Source organism: Callithrix jacchus, chromosome 5, assembly GCF_049354715.1.
Source record: "Callithrix jacchus isolate 240 chromosome 5, calJac240_pri, whole genome shotgun sequence".
NCBI lineage: Eukaryota > Metazoa > Chordata > Mammalia > Primates > Cebidae > Callithrix > Callithrix jacchus.
The window spans coordinates 138,825,399-138,844,461 of record NC_133506.1 but is presented as its reverse complement, the minus strand read 5'-3'; the positions used below and the strand labels follow the sequence as shown (position 1 = coordinate 138,844,461).

At 41.8% G+C, this 19,063-nt stretch overlaps 1 long non-coding RNA gene across 1 annotated transcript in view; it reads right to left on the bottom strand.

Annotated features, from left to right (window-relative positions):
- The window catches only part of LOC144582884 (uncharacterized), a 140,194-nt gene that overhangs the window by 106,229 nt on the left and 14,902 nt on the right, over nucleotides 1-19,063 (bottom strand). The window lies entirely within an intron of this gene.

Genomic DNA, 19,063 nt, shown 5'->3' with positions numbered 1-19,063 from the left:
TGTAATTCCAGCACTTTGGGAGGCTGAGGCAGGAAGATCACAAGGCCAGGAGCTCAAGATCAGCCTTGCCAACGTGGTGAAAGCCCATCTCTACTAAAAATACAAAAATTAGCCAGGCATGGTGGTGCGTGCCTGTAATCCCAGCTACTTGGGAGGCTGAGGCAGGAGAATTGTTTGAACTGAGACCCAGGAGGTGGAGGTTGCAGTGAGCCAAGATCACACCACTGCACTCCAGCCTGGGCTACAGAGCAAGACTCTATCTCAAAAAACAAAACAAAACAAAACAAAACAAAACAAAACAAAACAAAAAAAAGCTCTATATGTTGGCTGTAAAGATGTGAAGGTGGAGACCGACTCAAGATGGCACGGTGAGAACAACCCAGGATTGAAGCTCTCAGTGAATGCGCAGAGGGTGGGTCAGGGTCGCATTTCCAGATAAATCTTTGTTGCCCACAGAATGGGGAAATTCCCAGGTATAAAAGAGATGTGGGGTGGCAGCGCAGCAGTTTTGGCTGGTGCAGCTGGTGGCCAGTGCTGCCGGCAGCCAGCACTACAGCGCAGCAGCACTCCACAGCACTCTGCACAAAGCGCACGGGTCTGGGTGCCCTGTTGAACTGGCAATCTGAGACTTGAGAGGGCAGATTGGCATATCCATCTGATTGAACAGGACATGGACAGTGAGCCAGGCCTGGAGATTCCAGGGAAATGGCATATGGGCCAGCACAGTGGGACAAACAAAATGGCAATCCCAAACGCTCCAGGTGGAAAGTTTCACTGCAGGCACAGCTGAACCCAGGAGGGTGCAGCTCTGTGGGGGAGGGGCGTCCGCCATTACCGAGGCAATCCACCCCAACTGAGGTACATTCCCATTGCTGATGCAGCCTGCCATTGCCAAGGCAACCCACCACAACAGAGAGACTCCGCCACAGGGCGTAGCCCATGGCAGCAGGGTGGAGACCGCAGCAGCAGGGCAGAGCCTGCAGCAACAGGGTGAACCTCACACCAGCAGGGCGGAGCCTCAGCAGGCAAATAGTGACTAGACTGCCTCCTAGCTGGGCAGGACAGTGCAAGGGACACTCATAAAGAAAGCCCCAACCCCCCGAGACAGAGCATCTGAGAAAAAAAGGGGTTTTTTTATGAGTTCTGCTGCAGCAGAATTAAACATAGCAGCCTAACAGCCCTGAATGAACAACAGAGCTCACAGCTCAGCACTTGAGCTCCTATAAAGTACAGACTGTCTCCTCAAGCAGCTCCCTGACCCCTCTATATCCAGAAGACTGACATTTGGTAGGCATCATTCTGGGACAAAGATAGCAGAAAAAGAAACTGGTAGCATCCCTCACTGTTCTGCAGCTGCTATAGGTGCACCCCAGACTAGCAGGGCCTGGAGTGGACCTCAGCAGTCGTACAGTGGAGGGGCTAGACTGTTAGAAGGAAAACCAAGTAACAGAAATACTTCATCATCAACAATCTGGGTGTCGACTCAGAGACCCAGTCAAAAAGTCAGCAACTACTCAGATGACAGGTGGATAAATCCACAAAGATGGGAAGAAAGAGGTGCAAAGAGGAGGAAAACACCCGAAACCAGAACACCTCGCTTCCTACAAAGGACCAAAACTCCTCACTAGCAAGGGAACAAAGCTGGACAGAGAATGACTGTGACAAAATGATGAAATTAGACTTCAGAAGGTGGAGAATGAGAAATTTTGTGAGCTAAAAGAACATGTTTTAAATCAATGCAAAGAAACTAAGAACCTTGAAGAAAGATATGAAATAAGATTCGAGGAAATGATAACAAGAATGGATAACTTAGAGAGGAATATGAATGAATTGAAGGAGCTGAAAAACACGATATGAGAGCTTCGCAAAGCATGCACAAGTTTCAACAGCCGAATTGACCAAGCAGAAGAACGAATATCAGAAGTCGAAGATCCACTCAATGAAATAAAATGAGAAACCAAGATTAGAGAAAAAAGTGCAAGAAGGAATGAACAAAGTGTCGAAGAAATGTGGGACTATGTGAAGAGACCTAACCTATGTTTCATAGGCATACCAGAATGTGATGAAGAGAATGAATTCAAGCTGGAAAATACTCTTCAGGATATTATCCAGGAATATTCCCACAACCTAGCAACACAGGCCAACACTCAAATGCAGGAAATACGGAGAACACCGCAAAGATATTCTGCAAGAAGATCAACCCCAAGGCACGTAATCGTCAGATTGACCAGGGTTGAAATGAAGGAGAAAATACTAAGGGCAGCCAGAGAGAAAGGTCGGGTCACCCACAAAGGGAAGCCCATCAGACTCACAGCAGATCTCTCAGCAGAAACTCTACAAGCCAGAAGAGTGTGGGGGCCAATATTCAACATCCTTAAAGAAAAGAACTTTCAACCCAGAATTTCATATCCAGCCAAACTGAGCTTCAGAAGTGAAGGAAAAAAAAAATCCTTTGCAAACAAGCAAGTACTCAGAGATTTTGTCACCACCAGGCCTGCTTTACAAGAGCTCCTGAAAGAGGCACTAAACATAGAAAGGAACAACCAGTACCAGCCATTCCAAAATCACACTAAATGCTAAAGAGCATCAACATAATGAAGAATCTACATCAACTAACGGGCAAAACAGCCATCTAGCATCAAAATAGCAGTATCAAATTCACACATGACAATATTAAACCTAAATGTAAATGGACTAAATGCACCAATCAAAAGACACAGACTGGAAAATTGGATAAAAAATCAAAACACATCAGTGTGCTGTATCCAGGAAACCCATCTCACATGCAAGGATACACAAAGGCTCAAAATAAAGGGATGGAGGAAGATTTACCAAGCAAATGGAGAGCAAAAATAAGCAGGAGTTGCAATTCTCATCTCTGATAAAATAGACTTCAAAGCAACAAAGATCAAAAGAGACAAAGAGGGACATTACATAATGGTAAAAGGATTGATACAACAAGAAGAGCTAACAATCCTAAACATATACGGATCCAATACAGGAGCACCCAGATATATAAGGCTAGTTCTTAATGACTTACAAAGAGACTTAGACTCCCACACAATAATAGTGGGAGACTTTAACACTCCACTGTCAATATTAGACAGATCAACCAGACAGAAAATTAACACGGATATCCAGAACTTGAACTCAGACCTGAAACAAGCAAACCTGATAGACATTTACAGAACCACATCACACCTACTCTAAAATTGACCACATAATTGGAAGTAAAGCACTCCTCAGCAAATGCAAAACAACTGAAATCATAACAAACAGCCTCTCAGACCATAGTGCAATCAAGTTAGAACTCAGAATTCAGAAACCAACTCAGAACCGCACAGCTTCATGGAAACTGAACAACTGGCTCTTGAATGTTGACTGGGTAAACAATGAAATGAACGCAGAAATAAAGAAGTTATTCGAAACCAATGAGAATGAAGACAAAACATGCCAGAATCTCTGGGACACATTTAAAGCAGTCTCTAGAGGAAAGTATATAGCAATAAGTGCCCATATGAGGAGAATGGAGAGATCCAAAATTGACACCCTATCGACAAAATTGAAAAAGCTAGAGGAACAAGATCAAAAAAACTCAAAACCTAGCAGAAGACAAGAAATAACTAAGATCAGAGCTGAATTGAAGGAGATAGAGACACGAAAAACCCTTCAAAAAATCAATAAATCCAAGAGCTGTTTTTGAAAAGATCAACAAAATAGACCACTAGCCAGATTGATAAAAAAGAAAAAAGACAACAACCAAATAGATGCAATAAAAAATGATAAAGGGGAAATCACCACAGATTCCACAGAAATTCAAACCATCATGAGAGAATATTACAAACAACTCTATGCACATAAACTAGTAAACCTGGAAGAAATGGATAAATTCCTGGACTCCTGTGTCCTCCCAAGCCTAAACCAGGAGGAAGCTGAAACTATGAATAGACCAATAACAAGGTCAGAAGTCGAGGCAGCAATTAAGAGCCTACCACACAAAAAAAGCCCAGGTCCAGACGGGTTCACAGCCGAATTCTACCAGACACAGAAAGAGGAGCTGGTACCGTTCCTTCTGAAACTATTCCAAATAATCCAAAAAGAGGGAATCCTTCCCAAATCATTTTATGAGACCAATATCATCCTGATACCAAAACCCGGCAGAGACCCAACAAGAAAAGAGAACTTCAGGCCAATATCCATGATGAACATAGATGCAAAAATCTTCAATAAAATATAGGCAAGCCAATTGCAACAGCAAATCAAAAAACTTATCCATCATGATCAAGTAGGATTTATCCCAGGGATGCAAGGCTGGTTCAACATACACAAGTCTATAAACGTAATTCACCACATAAACAGAACCAAAAACGAAAACCACATGATTATCACAATTGACACAGAGAAAGCATTCGACAAAATTCAACAGCCCTTCATGCTAAAAACCCTCAATAAACTCGGTATCGATGGAACGTATGTCAAAGTAATAAAAGCTATTTACAGAAGAAAAGCAAAGCACACTGCCATGTGTGTACCTATGCAACTGTCTTGCATGCTCTGCTCATGTACCCCAAAACCTAAAATCCAATAAAAAATTTTAATAAATAAATAAATAAAAGCTATTTACGACAAACCAACAGCCAATATCATACTGAATGGGCAAAAACTGGAAGCATTCCCTTTGAAATCCGGCACTAGACAAGGATGCCCTCTTTCACCACTCCTATTCAATATAGTACTGGAAGTTCTAGCCAGAGCAATCAGGAAAGAAAAAGAAATAAAGGGTATTCAAATAGGAAAGGTGGAAGCCAAATTGTCTCTATTTGCAGACGACATAATAGTATACCTAGAAGACCCCATCGCCTCAGCCCAAAAACTTCTGAAACTGATAAGCAACTTCAGCAAAGTCTCAGGATAGAAAATCAATGGGCAAAAATCACAAGCATTCGTCTACACAAATAACAGACTTAAAGAAAGCCAAATCAAGAACGAACTGCCATTCACAATTGCTACAAAAAGAATAAAATACCTAGGAATACAACTCACAAGGAACATAAGGGACCTCTTCAAGGAAAACTACAAACCACTGCTCAACGAAATAAGAGAGGACACAAACAGATGGAGAAACATTCTATGTTCATGGTTAGGAAGAATTAATATCATGAAAATGGCTATACTGCCCAAAGTAATTTACAGAATCAACGCTATCCCCATCAAGTTACCATTGACTTTCTTCACAGAACTGGAAAAAACCACAATGAACTTCATATGGAACCAAAAGAGAGCCCGCAGAGCCAAGTCAATTCTAAGCAAAAAGAACACAGCGGGGGGCATCACACTACTGGATTTCAAACTATACTACAAGGCTACAGTAATCAAAACAGCATGGTACTGGTACCAAAACAGAGATATAGACCAATGGAACAAAACAGAGGCATCAGAGGCAACACAATATATATACAACCATACAATCTTTGATAAACCTGACAAAAACAAGCAATGGGGAAATTATTCCCTGTTTAACAAATGGTGTTGGGAAAACTGGCTAGCCATGTGCAGAAAGCAGAAACTGGACCCCTTCCTGACACCTTACACTAAAATTAACTCCAGATGAATTAAAGACTTAAACATAAGACCTGGCACCATAAAAACCCTAGAAGAAAATCTAGGCAAAACCATCTAGGACATAGGAGTAGGCAAGGACTTCATGACCAAAACACCAAAAGCATTGGCAACAAAAGCCAAAATAGACAATTGGGACCTAATCAGACTCCACAGCTTCTGCACAGCAAAAGAAACAGTCATTAGAGTGAATCAGCAACCAACAGAATGGGAAAAAAATTTTTGCAGTTTACCCATATGACAAAGGGCTGATATCCAGAATTTACAAAGAACTAAAACAGATTTACAAAAAACAAAACAAACAAGCCCATTCAAAAGTGGGCAAAGGATATGAACAGACACTTTATGAAAGAAGACATATATGAGGCCAACAATCATATGAAAAAATGCTCATCGTCACTGGTCATCAGAGAGATGCAAATCAAAACCACATTGAGATACCATCTCACGCCAGTTAGAATGGTGATCATTAAAAAATCTGGAGACAACAGATGCTGGAGAGGATGTGGAGAAAAAGGAACACTTTTACACTGTTGGTGGGAGTGTAAATTTGTTCAACCATTGGGGAAGACAGTGTGGCAATTCCTCAAGGCCTTAGAAATAGAAATTCCATTTGACCCAGCAATCCCATTACTGGGTATATATCCAAAGGACTATAAATCGTTCTAGTATAAGGAAACATGCACACAAATGTTCATTGCAGCACTGTTTACAATAGCAAAGACCTGGAACCAACCCAAATGCCCATCGATGATAGACTGGATTGGGAAAATGTGGCACATATACACCATGGAATATTATGCAGCAATCAGAAATGATGGGTTTTTGTCATTTGTAGGAACATGGATGAATCTGGAGAACATCATTCTCAGCAAACTGACACAAGAACAGAAAATGAAATACCACATATTCTCACTCATAGGCAGGTGATGAAAAATGAGAACACATGGACACAGGGAGGGGAGTACTAAACACTGGGGTCTACTGGGGGGAAAAGGGGAGGGCCAGCGGGGGGTGGGGGAGCTGGGGAGGGATAGCCTGGGGAGAAATGCCAAATGTGGGTGAAGGGGAGAAAGGAAGAAAAACACACTGCCATGTGTGTACCTATGCAACTGTCTTGCATGTTCTGCACATGTACCCCAAAACCTAAAATGCAATAAAATTTTAAAAAAAAAAAAAGAGGTTGAAGGTCAGTGAGTTTCACAAAGTTCAAAAACTCTAAGACTTGGGTGGGTGTCAGATGGTTTACTCATGAATTATAAAAGCCATTTCAATATCAAAATTTTTGATGAAATCTGGGAAGTGACCAGGGTAGTGGCAGATAACTACGATCTGAAGTTCCTTTATCATTTCCATACTCTTATTTGACCTCTAACTTATTAACTGTCATTCTCATGTCCACTAGTGTTATCTTCTTGTCTTCACTTCCTTCTTTGTCCCAGTCAATTGAATTGCTCTCAAAAAAAAAACCTAAATGACCTTAGTCGTCTGACTCAAGTCACATACCAGAAAACAGTCACCCTTGGCCAGGCACTGTAGCTCACACCTGTAATCTCAGCTACCTGGGAAGCTGAGGCAGGAGAATTGCTTTAACCCAGGTGGAGGTTGCATGAGCCGAGATTGTGCCACTGTACTTCAGCCTGAGCAACAGAGCAAGACCCTATAACGCTAAAAAAATCACCCTTCCAGAAGCATAATCACATTTGTAAAGAAAAGTCATGTCTGGAGGGGATGTTTAGAGCTATATTGACAAGTTGCAGAATGCACCAAACCCATTAGCTACTCTAATGGATTTCCCATTCAGTCTCAAAACATTTCCAGAGGTTGGTAATTTCTTTATTGATTTTTTTTTCTTAAATAAAATCAATTAACATCCATTTTACCCTAGGTACAGTAGGGTAAAAATAAAATGTATAAAAACTCCTTTGCACTCCCCTCATTTAGTTCTACTCCACAGAATTAACAATTGTTAATATTTTCTTGTTTATCCTTACAGAATTCAATTTATTGGTAAGAACGGTGTCATATAAAACTCATTAGCCAGGTGCAATGGCTCCTGCTTGTAATCACAGCATTTCTGGAGGACAAGAGAAGATTGCTTGAGGGAAGGAGTTCAAGACCAACCTTGGCAACACAGAGACCCCAACTGTAAAAATATTAAAACAAAAAAAGTTTCACAACACAGTCTCTCTCTCTCTCTCTCCATATATATATATATATATATATATATATATATATATATATATATTTTTTTTTTTTTCCAGATAGATTTTCTCACTTGTTGCCTGGGCTGGAGTGCAATGGCATGACCTCAGCTCACTGCACCTCCACCTCCCGGGTTCAAGCAATTCTCCTGCCTCATCCTCCCAAGAAGCTAGGATTACAGGCAGCCACAACCACACCCAGATAATTTTTTTTTTTTTGTATTTTTAGCAGAGATGGGGTTTCACCATGTCAGCCAGGCTGGCCTTAAACTCCTGACCTCAGGTGATCTGCCTGCCTGAGGTCAGGAGCCACTTCACTCGGTCGCAGTCTATATATTTAATATACACATCAAAATGTGTTAAATCTGGAAAACAATTTTCACTGAAGGACAAAGTAATCTTTCTAAAATACATTTTAAAATTTCAAAGGGGTAAGAAAGTTATGGAGGCAGAAATGGTGCAAGAACATTAGAAACACCATCATGCTGGGCTGGGCATGGTAATGTGCACTTGTTTTTTTTTGTTTTTGAGATGGTGTGTCCCTCTGTTCCCCAGGCTGGAGTGCAGTGGTGTGATCTCAGCTCACTGCAACCCCTGCCTCTGGGTTCAAGTGATTCTCCTGCCTCAGTCTCAAGTAGCTGGGACTACACTCATGTGCCACCATGAGCAGCTATGCCCAACTAATTTTTTTGCATTTTTATTAGAGACAGGTTTTCACCATGTTAGCCAGGATGGTCTTGATCTCCTGACCTTGTGATCTGCCCACCTCAGCCTCCCAAAGTGCTGGGATTACAGGTATGAGCCACCTCACCCAGCAACAGGTAATGTGCACTTATAATGCCAGCTACTCGGGAGGCTGAGGTTGGAGGATCACGGTAATCCAGGAGTTTGAGACCCCCTTCAAAAAAAAAAAAAGGCCAGGTGCAGTGGCTCATGCCTGTAATCCCAGCACTTTGGGAGGCCAAGATGGGTGGATCACCTGAGGTCAGGAGTTTGAGACCAGCCTGGCCAACATGGTGACACTCCATCTCTATAAAAAATAATAAAAATTAAAAATAAAAAAACTATTACAGTGGGATTTCAATAGAGGACACTAAGAGTATACAAACACTAAATATGAAACAAATTGATAGAGCCTTGACTATGTCTCGAGTTATAACTGAAAATACACAGCTTATGAAACTAACACATGAGAGCACAAATTCAGGCTCTTATAGTCAGGAACTGTTGTTTATTGATGAAATCATATTATTTCCCAGCAATTCAGTTTCCTCATTTATAATTTAGAGTAATGATTGCTGGGAAATGCAGTCTCATTCATGCAGTCTTTTAATCCCCATTGGCCACATAAGAATAGACTGTAGGAGGCAACACAGCATATCTACAACCATACAATCTCTGATAAACCTGACAAAAACAAGCAATGGGGAAAGGATTCCCTGTTTAATAAATCGTGTTGGGAAAACTGGCTAGCCATGTGCAGAAAGCAAAAACTGGACCCTTTCCTGACACCTTACACTATAATTAACTCCAGATGAATTAAAGACTTAAACATAAGACCTGGCACCATAAAAACCCTAGAAGAAAATCTAGGCAAATCCATCTAGGACATAGGAGTAGGCAAGGACTTCATGACCAAAACACCAAAAGCATTGGCAACAAAAGCCAAAATAGACAATTGGAACCTAATCAAACTCCACAGCTTCTGCACAGCAAAAGAAACAGTCATTAGAGTGAATCGGCAACCAACAGAATGGGAAAAAAATTTTTGCAGTTTACCCATATGACAAAGGGCTGATATCCAGAATTTACAAAGAACTAAAACAGATTTACAAAAAAAAAACCAAACAAGCCCATTCAAAAGTGGGCAAAGGATATGAACAGACACTTTACAAAACAAGACATACATGAGGCCAACAAACATATGAAAAAATGCTCATCATCACTGGCCATTAGAGAAATGCAAAAATATTCAGTTGTTTGATTATTGCCTGGCTTCTTATTTTAGATGTATAATTTAAAATTATAAATGTATAAGCTTTATAACAATATATGATATAATTTAGTACAGTAGTATATGGTATATTAATTTTTTTTTAAATTTTTTATTGGATTTTAGGTTTTGGGGTACATGAGCAGAGCATGCAAGACAGTTGCGTAGGAACACACATGGCAGTGTGCTTTTCTTTCCTTCTCCCCTTCACCCACATTTGGCATTTCTCCCCAGGCTATCCCTCCCCACCTCCCCCTCCCACTGGCCCTCCCCTTTTCCCCCCAATAGACCCCAGTGTTTAGTACTCCCCTTTCTGTGTCCATGTGTTCTCATTTTTTATCACCCGCCTATGAGTGAGAATATGCGGTGTTTCATTTTCTGTTCTTGTGTCAGTTTGCTGAGGATGATGTTCTCCAGATTCATCCATGTCCCTACAAACGACACAAACTCATCATTTCTGATTGCTGCATAATATTCCATGATGTATATGTGCCACATTTTTCCAATCCAGTCTATTATCAATGGGCATTTTGTTTGATTCCAGGTCTTTGCTATTGTAAACAGTGCTGCAATGAACATTCGTGTACATGTGTCCTTATAGTAGAACGATTTATAGTCTTTTGGATATATACCCAGTAATGGGATTGCTGGGTCAAATGGAATTTCTATTTCTAAGGCCTTGAGGAATCGCCACACTGTCTTCCACAATGGTTGAACTAATTTATACTCCCACCAACAGTGTAAAAGTGTTCCTTTTTCTCCACATCCTCTCCAGCATCTGTTGTCTCCAGATTTTTTAATGATCGCCATTCTAACTGGCCTGAGATGGTATCTCAATGTGGTTTTGATTTGCATCTCTCTGATGACCAGTGACGATGAACATTTTTTCATATGATTGTTGGCCTCATATATGTCTTCTGAGAAATGCAAATCGAAACTACGTTGAGATACCACCTCGCGCCAATTAGAATGGCAATCATTAAAAAATCTGGAGACAACAGATGCTGGAGAGGATGTGAAGAAATAGGAACACTTTTACACTGCTGGTGGGAGTGTAAATTAGTTCACCCATTGTGGAAGACAGTGTGGCGATTCCTCAAGGCCTTAGAAATAGAAATTCCATTTGACCCAGCAATCCCATTACTGGATATATATCCAAAGGACTATAAATTATTCTACTATAAGGACACATGCACACGAATGTTCATTGCAGCACTGTTTACAATAGCAAAGACCTGGAACCAACCCAAGTGCCCATCGATGATAGACTGGCCTGGGAAAATGTGGCACATATACACCATGGAATATTATGCAGCAATCAAAAATGGTGACTTTGTGTCCTTTGTAGGGACATGGATGAATCTGGAGAATGTCATTCTCAGCAAACTGACACAAGAACAGAAAATGAAATACCACATGTTCTCACTCATAGGTGGGTGATGAACAATGAGAACACATGGACACAGGGAGGGGAGCACTACACACTGGGGTCTATTGGGGGGAATAGGGGAGGGACAGCGGGCGGGGGAGCTGGGGAGGGATAGCATGGGGAAAAATGCCAGATGTGGGTGAAGGGGAGGAAGGCAGCAAATCACACTGCCACGTGTGTACCTATGCAACTGTCTTGCATGTTCTGCACAGGTACCCCAAAACCTAAAATGCAATAAATAAATAAATAAATAAATATATTCAAATTCTATTTGTACTCTGTTATAAAAAATATACATACTCTGTTTGTACTCCAGTATAAAAAATATAAAAACTCTCAAAATACTGTTATAAAAAATGTACAAATTCCTCTTGTACTCTGTTATAAAATACATACACCGTCTATGTATACTCTCTTATGAAATATATTCAAATTCTATTTTTACTCTGTTATAAAAAATATACATACCCTTTTTGTATTCCATTATAGAAAATATGAAAACTCTCAAAATACTCTGTTATAAAAAATATACAAAGTCCTTTTTTACTCTGTTATAAAATATATACACCATCTATGTGTTCCCTTATAAAATATATTCAAATTCTATTTGTACTGTGATAAAAAATATTCATACTCTGTTTCTACTCCATTATACAAAATATAAAATCTCTCAAAATACTGTTATAAAAAATATACAAAGTCCTTTTGTACTCTGCTATAAAATATATACAACATCTATATGTACTCTCCTATAAAATATATTCAAATTCTATTTGTACGCTCCTATAAAAAATATACATACTCTGTACTCCATTATACAAAATATAAAAACCCTCAAAATAATTTGTTATAAAAAAATATACAAAGTCCTTTTGTACTCTGTTATAAAATACATACACCGTCTAGATGTACTCTCTTATAAAATATATTCAAATTCTTTTTGTACTCTGTTTTTAAAAATATACATACTCTGTTTCCTCTGTGCCCATGGGAGTGTTACCCACAAATGTCATGCTGGCATCACTCCAGATCTAAAACTTAGGTTCTTGGATGGTGTGAAAAGGGAGTTCTTTACCTAGGACCCTGGAAGCACCCCAAAGGGCATCTTCACTATTTGGATGTGTGCATTTTCCTGAGAGGAAAGCTTTCCCACATTACGCAGATTCTTTTTTTTTTTTTTGAGACAGAGCCTTACTCTGTCGTCCAGGCTGGAGTACAGTGGCCTGATCCCAGCTCATAGCAACCTCCTCCTCCTGGGTTCAAGTGATTCTTGTGCCTCAGCCTCCCAAGTATCTGGGCCTACAGGTATGTTCCACCACGCCCAGTTAACTTTTTGTATTTGTAGTAGAGACAGGGTTTCACCGTGTTAGCCAGGATGGTCTTGATCTCCTGACCTCAGGTGATCCTCCTGCCTCAGCTTCCCAGAGTGCTGGGATTACAGGTGTGAGCCACTGTGCCCAGCTGTTATGCAGATTCTGAAAGGTTACTTGACCCATAGATGTGAAGCTGAGACTGAAGATTGATGCGCTTTCTTCTCCATTTCGCTGCACAGCACCAGGGGGCAGCAGAGCTTAGCAAGGCAAACCCGAGCTCAGCTCAGTTTTATACACTTAAGGAAGACATCAGACGACACTCAGTATATGGTTTGGTCTGGAAGGAGGACAAGTCGAAGTAGTGGGGCTTACAGGTCATAGACAGATTCAGAGATTTTCTGATTGCCAGTGATTAACAGAATTGTTATCTACAGACCTGCTATCAATAGCAGAGAGTGTCTGGGTTAAGATAAGGAGCTGTGGAGACCCAGGTTCTCGTTGTGTAGATGAAGTCTCATAGGTGCCACCCTTAGAGACAAGAGATGGCAAATATTTCCTCTTCAGACCTATGAAAGGTACCAGACTGTCAGCCAATCTCTTCAGCATCATAAAAAGACCTGGAAAGGGAAGGGGATTCACTATAGAATGTGAATTTCCCCAACAAGAGACAGCTTTACAGAGCCATTTCAAAACATGTCAAAGAAATATAGTTTGAGGTGAAATATTTATTTCACGGCCTCCTGTCATGTGATGCTATACTGGAGTGAGGGTGGAATGTGGTATCTTATTGCTACAGAGTGCTTTGTCAGCCTTAAGATCTCTGTTTTAATGTTACTTCTGGTCAGTCATGCCCAAATTCCAAAGGGAGGAGGGTATAATGAGGCACGTCCAACACCCCCTTCTCATCATGGCCTGAACTAGTTTTTCAGGTTTCTTTGGAATCCCCTTGGCCCAGAGGCAAGGTCCATTCAATGGGCTGTGGAGCTTACAATTTTATTTTTGGTTTATGCCAGCTTTAGGGAGGTGCTCTGAGACCTGAGACTTTAACAGACACAGATGACCCTGAAGGTGTGACTGCCTGCTTGTGGGATGCTGGGCGAGTTGCTTGTAGTCCCTGAGCTGCTATTTGCTAACTGTGAAGTGAGATCATGGTCTCTGATAGGCAAGATGTGACACGTGGAAAGCTGGTGCACTGTGGGCAATTGTCCCCTTAACTCGGGTCCCTTTTCTTTTATCCCACCCCACTGGCTGCACCTGCTCCTTCTCCCAGGCATACACCAAAGAGAATGAGCTGTGGTCCTTGAACCTCTTGTCTGCCCCCACCAGGCAGAGTCCGTTCCCCATGCCCAGACAGCAATGGTGGACACCAGTTTCCCTTAATGGCATAGAAAGGCAGACCCCTTCATAGCCAAAGCCTGGGGTCTCCTGTTTCCCTCCTCCTCCCCACTCCTCCCCAACCCCTTCATCCTCCACATACCCCATACCCTGCATACTGTGTTTCTAGCTGCCTCCTCTGCCTGCCCAAACAGGAAAGACAGGAAAATCTGGCTTGGTTCTGAGTAGATAGTTTCAGGGCCTTGAGGAAAATTCATCAGCCATTAATCAGGGCCTTCTCTCAGAAGTGGGCAGCTTTAGGTGTGTTCTCTAGAAATTATCCCCCACTGATTCTCAGAACCTCTGTCTTGGGTGGCAGAGGCAGCCTGATCTGGGTGGACCACAGCCACGGAAAGGGGCAGCTCCCTCCACTTTCCCTTGGGCTGCCTGTAGAGAGGCTCCAGTGGGCACAGTCCATGACAAGACATTAATCTTGTGGTAGGCTCTTTCTTTTGTTTTAATAAAGATAAAGTATTATGCTCATCTAGTAAAATCAAACACATATTAGTCTACTCTACAAAGAAACACAACCTAAACAAAAGATTTGTTATGGGCAGTGGCCAATTACAGAGACAGTAGGACTTGCAGTGGGGGTTTTCTGTAGGAAAGAAAGGGAGTCAGACACAGATATGATGGTGGAGACTGGGGCAGGAAGACAGAGCTGCTGACACTTCCAGAAATAGCTGGCCAGAGGCCAGCAGGAGGGAACCACCGACCCAAGGAAAGAGAAAGAGAGAAACAGGGATTGGGAGAGAAATTCAGAAGAGACTGAGGCACGCACACGCATAGAGAGAGAGAGAGAGAGAGAGAGAGAGGAGAGAGAGAGAGAGAGAGAGATGGAGTCAAAGAGACCTGCACACTCTGAGTTTCTAAAAGTAAGTTACTCTCAGTTCCTGGTGTGAACCACCAACCACATGGACACAATTTCCTCTTTTTGGCAAGTTCTTTGACCTGCCTGAACCCCCTACTTAATTATCTATAAAATGAGTCATTGCAAGGGTGACAAAGACTCTTTCCTTGACCAAACTTCACTCAGGTTCCTCTGAGTCTTCTTGATGAAGCCTCATCCTTGGCCTGCTGAGCCAGTGCTAGCAAGGAATCCTGCTAAGGTCCTTTAGTGAGAATCTTCCCCATCCTTGCTATCTAACCCAGTTCCTCTTAGCAAGTTTTCATCCTCTCCCTCACCCTGCCCGTTGGCTATCCCCAATTGTCTCTATTGTATTGAGTTGAATTCAGTCTCTCTCTCTATCTCTCGCCTATTGCAATAGTAATTTTTTGTTTGTTTTTTGTTTTTTTGAGACAGGGCCTTTGCTCTGTGAACCAGGTTGGAATGCAGTAGCATGATAACAGCTCACCCCAGCCTCAAACTCCTTGGCTCAAGCGATCCTCCCACCTCAGCCTCCTGAGTAGTTGGGACAACAGGTGTGTGTTACTCCACCAAATAATTAAAACAAAATTGTAGAAATGGGGTCCTGCTTTGCTTCCCAGGCTGGTTTTGAAGTCTTGGCTTCAAGTGATCCGAAGGTGCTGGGATTACAGGCATAAACCACCACACCCAACCTATTGTGATATTCTTAAATAGTCTTTCTTGCCACTTTGAACAAGTGTCTGGTGAGTAATTCTCTTTGACAAGGGCATAAGGGAGACTGCCAGTGAGTGCTCAGCACGACTCTGGTGTGAGCAAGTGCTCAGACAGCTCGCTGTGTTGTCCTGTCTGTTCAGGGCTCTCAGAGGCATCCCTTCATCTCTGTAACCTTGGTTCTAGCCATGTATCTGGCCCAAGAGGGCCACACATGTATGAATGAATTTCAAAGTGAAGGGCTGACCCCCATGGACAGATATCCTCAGGGTCACAGCAGCAGGCACAGACTTTCATGGGCCAAAGGCTTTAGATACCAGGTGTGTCTTCTTAACTATAGACAAACGTGGAAATATCACCCCTTAATATGAGTTCTGTGGGCAAAGAAAAATTAAACTGAGGGCCAGATCCCCTGGCTCTGGTACAGAAATCAGGAGCTCGTGGAGACTGGGTTGTACTAAGGCACAGCACCCCACTCCTCTTGAGGCTGCCTCAGCACAGCTCTGGTTGGGTCTCATTCTGGATACTCCAAACCTCTGATCTCAGCACTTATTGGAGAATTGTCTCGGGAGGCAAAGATGTTTGACATGCAGGCCCTCCTAGCTAACCTGCTCTCCCAGTGGAAAAGCAATGTAGACATAACCATCATCAATCACTATACTAGCAAATTTGTAGTGAATTATAAATATATCCAGTTTTAGAATAAGGCTATGGATACCTATTGGTCCTGTAACACACACAACCTAAAAATCTAGTTATTGAAAACTTCAGGTCTAATCTCCAGTGACAACATGATATTATCTTCATATTGCACATTTATTTAAAAAAAATCCTACAGCTGAGGATACTGAAACTAATCACCATCTGTATTTTAAAACAAGAATAGCAGCAGTTGCCAACAAAGTCCAATGACCTGATGATGTCAAAGCTCCTCCCTGAAACTGCAGGCAGCCTGTGTGTGCAAAAGGTATATACAGCAGCTGCATTCATGGGAGGAGTCACGTAGGAATCTGAAGCGTGGGCCAAGAGTGGTGCCTTCAGGACATAATGCCACATTCTAGTAATCCAAAGCACTGACCAGGCAGCCCTGAGTTACACACAAGTGAAAAGATGACAAAACATGGTTGTGTCCATAAGAAATAAAGACTTAGCTAGGGCCACCACACTACCTGACTCCACAATTTACTACAAAGTGACAATAACCAAATCAGCCTGGTAATGGTGTAGAAAAGACATGCAGACCAGTGGAACAGAGTAGAGAACCCAGATATAGATCCATGCATTTAGAGCCAACTCATCTTCAACAAAGGCACCGAGAACATACAGGGGGAAAGATATTCTCTTCAATATATGGTGCAGGAGAAACTAGGCAACTATGTGCAAAAGAATGAAACTAGACCCCTATATCTTATCACACACAGAAATCAAATCAAAATGGATTAAAGGTAAAAGACCTGAAACTATAAAACTACTAGAAGAAAACATGAGGGAGGTGCTCCAGGCATTTCTCTGGGCAGGACCACAAAAGCACAAGCAACCAAAGCAAAAATAGGCAAGTGAGACCACACCAAGCTAAATCTTCTGCACATCAACAAGCTGAAGAGACAACCCACAGAATGGGAGAAAATACTTGCAAACTGCCTACCTGACAAGGGATTCATAACCAGGAACACAAACAATGGCAAACAATCCAGTTACAAAATGGGCAAAAGACCTGTGTAGACATTTCTCGAAAGCAGATGTACAGATGGCCAGCAGGTATATGAAAAACTGCTCAACATCACTAAGCATCAGAGAAATGCAAATCAAAAAACTATGATGAGGTAATATCTTACCTCAGTTAAAATGGCTTTCATAAAAAAGACAGGGAGCCACTGCACTGCAGCCTGGCGCCTGGCGACAGAGTAAGACTCTGTCTCAAAAAAAAAAAAAAAAAAAGACAGGGAATAAGGATCACAGGTGAGGATGTATAGAAAGGGGGATCCTCACATACTGCTGTGGGAATGTCAATTAGTACAACCACTGTGGAGAACAGATGGAGGTTCCTCAAAAACTAACAGAGGCTGAGCGTGGTGGCTCACGCCTGTAGTCCCAGCACTTTGGGAGGCCGGGGTGGGCAGATTACAAGGTCAGGAGTTCATGACCAGCCTGGCCAACATGGTGAAACCTCGTCTCTACTAAAAATACAAAAAAATTAGCCAGTCGTGGGTGGGGAGGGGGGCACGTGCCTGTAATCCCAGCTACTCAGGAGGCTGAGGCAGGAGAATTGCCTGAATCCGGGAGGTAGAGGTTGCAGTGAGCCAAGATCACCCCACTGCACTCCAGCCTGGCAACAGACAAGACTCCTTCTCAAGAAAAGAAGCAAACAACACCAAAAAAACTAAAATAAAACTACTATATGATCCAGTAATTTCACTAACTGGGCATACACTCAAGAGAAAATAATTCAATATATCAAAAAGACATCTGCACTCCCATGTTTATTGCATCGCTATTCACAATAGCTGAAATACGTGATGAATGGATAAACAAAACATGGTGTGTATACACAGTGGAATATTATTCAGCCATAAAGAGGAATGACAGCCTGTTTGTACAACATGGATGGAACTGGGGATCATTATGTTAAATGGAATAAGCCAAGCACAGAAAGACAAATAGTGAATGTTCTCACTCATCTACTGAAAAAGTAGATCTCATGAAGATAGAGAGTAGATTGGTGGTTACCAGAGGCCAGGAAAGGTGGTGGGGAGAGGGGGACAGAGAGAAGCTGATTAAAGATACAAGTATGTGGTTTGATAGAAGGAATAAGACCTAGCGTGATGTAGATCATAGTTGACAACTGCCTATTGTATATTTCCAAACAGCTAAAAGAGAAGAATTGGAATGGTTCTAGCATAAAGCAAAGACAAATATTTAAGGTGATATATATTCCAAATATGCTGATTTGATTTTTACAATTATATAAATGTATTAAACTATCACACAAAGCCTGAAACTATGTACATCTATTATGCATCAATAAAAAAGAAATAAGAACTTATATTTTAAAATCAGCACTCTCCTAGTGGGCTTCTCAAAAAAAATTTTTTAAGAGGACAAGGTAGGAGGATTGCTTTATCCGTGGAGTTTGAGGCTACAATGAGATCGTGCCACTGCACTCCAGACTGAACAACAGAGATATGCTGTCTCTAAATATAAACAACAGAAATATAAATACATATATTTGTGGAATATGTATTTAATGAATAAAATATGTTTGCATGCTGGTGAGCCCAGGGCTACAGTCTGCCCTTGGCAGCTTGGTGACACAGCCAAGGAGGCCGAACATTTCTTACCCACTAGAGAGTGGAGGTCACCCTCCAGAGGACGTTATCAGATGTACACACAAAGCAGTTTTTATGTTTTCTATTCAGAGTGTGGTTTATCTGTCCAGGGATAGAGATCACAAAGGAAAACCATCTTTAGGAAGGGAGGTGAGAAAGGTGTAAGTTCCCAGGCTTGGGGGTCCTGGCCCTGCCTAGCTGCGGGCAGCCCTGGGAAGGCTGAGCC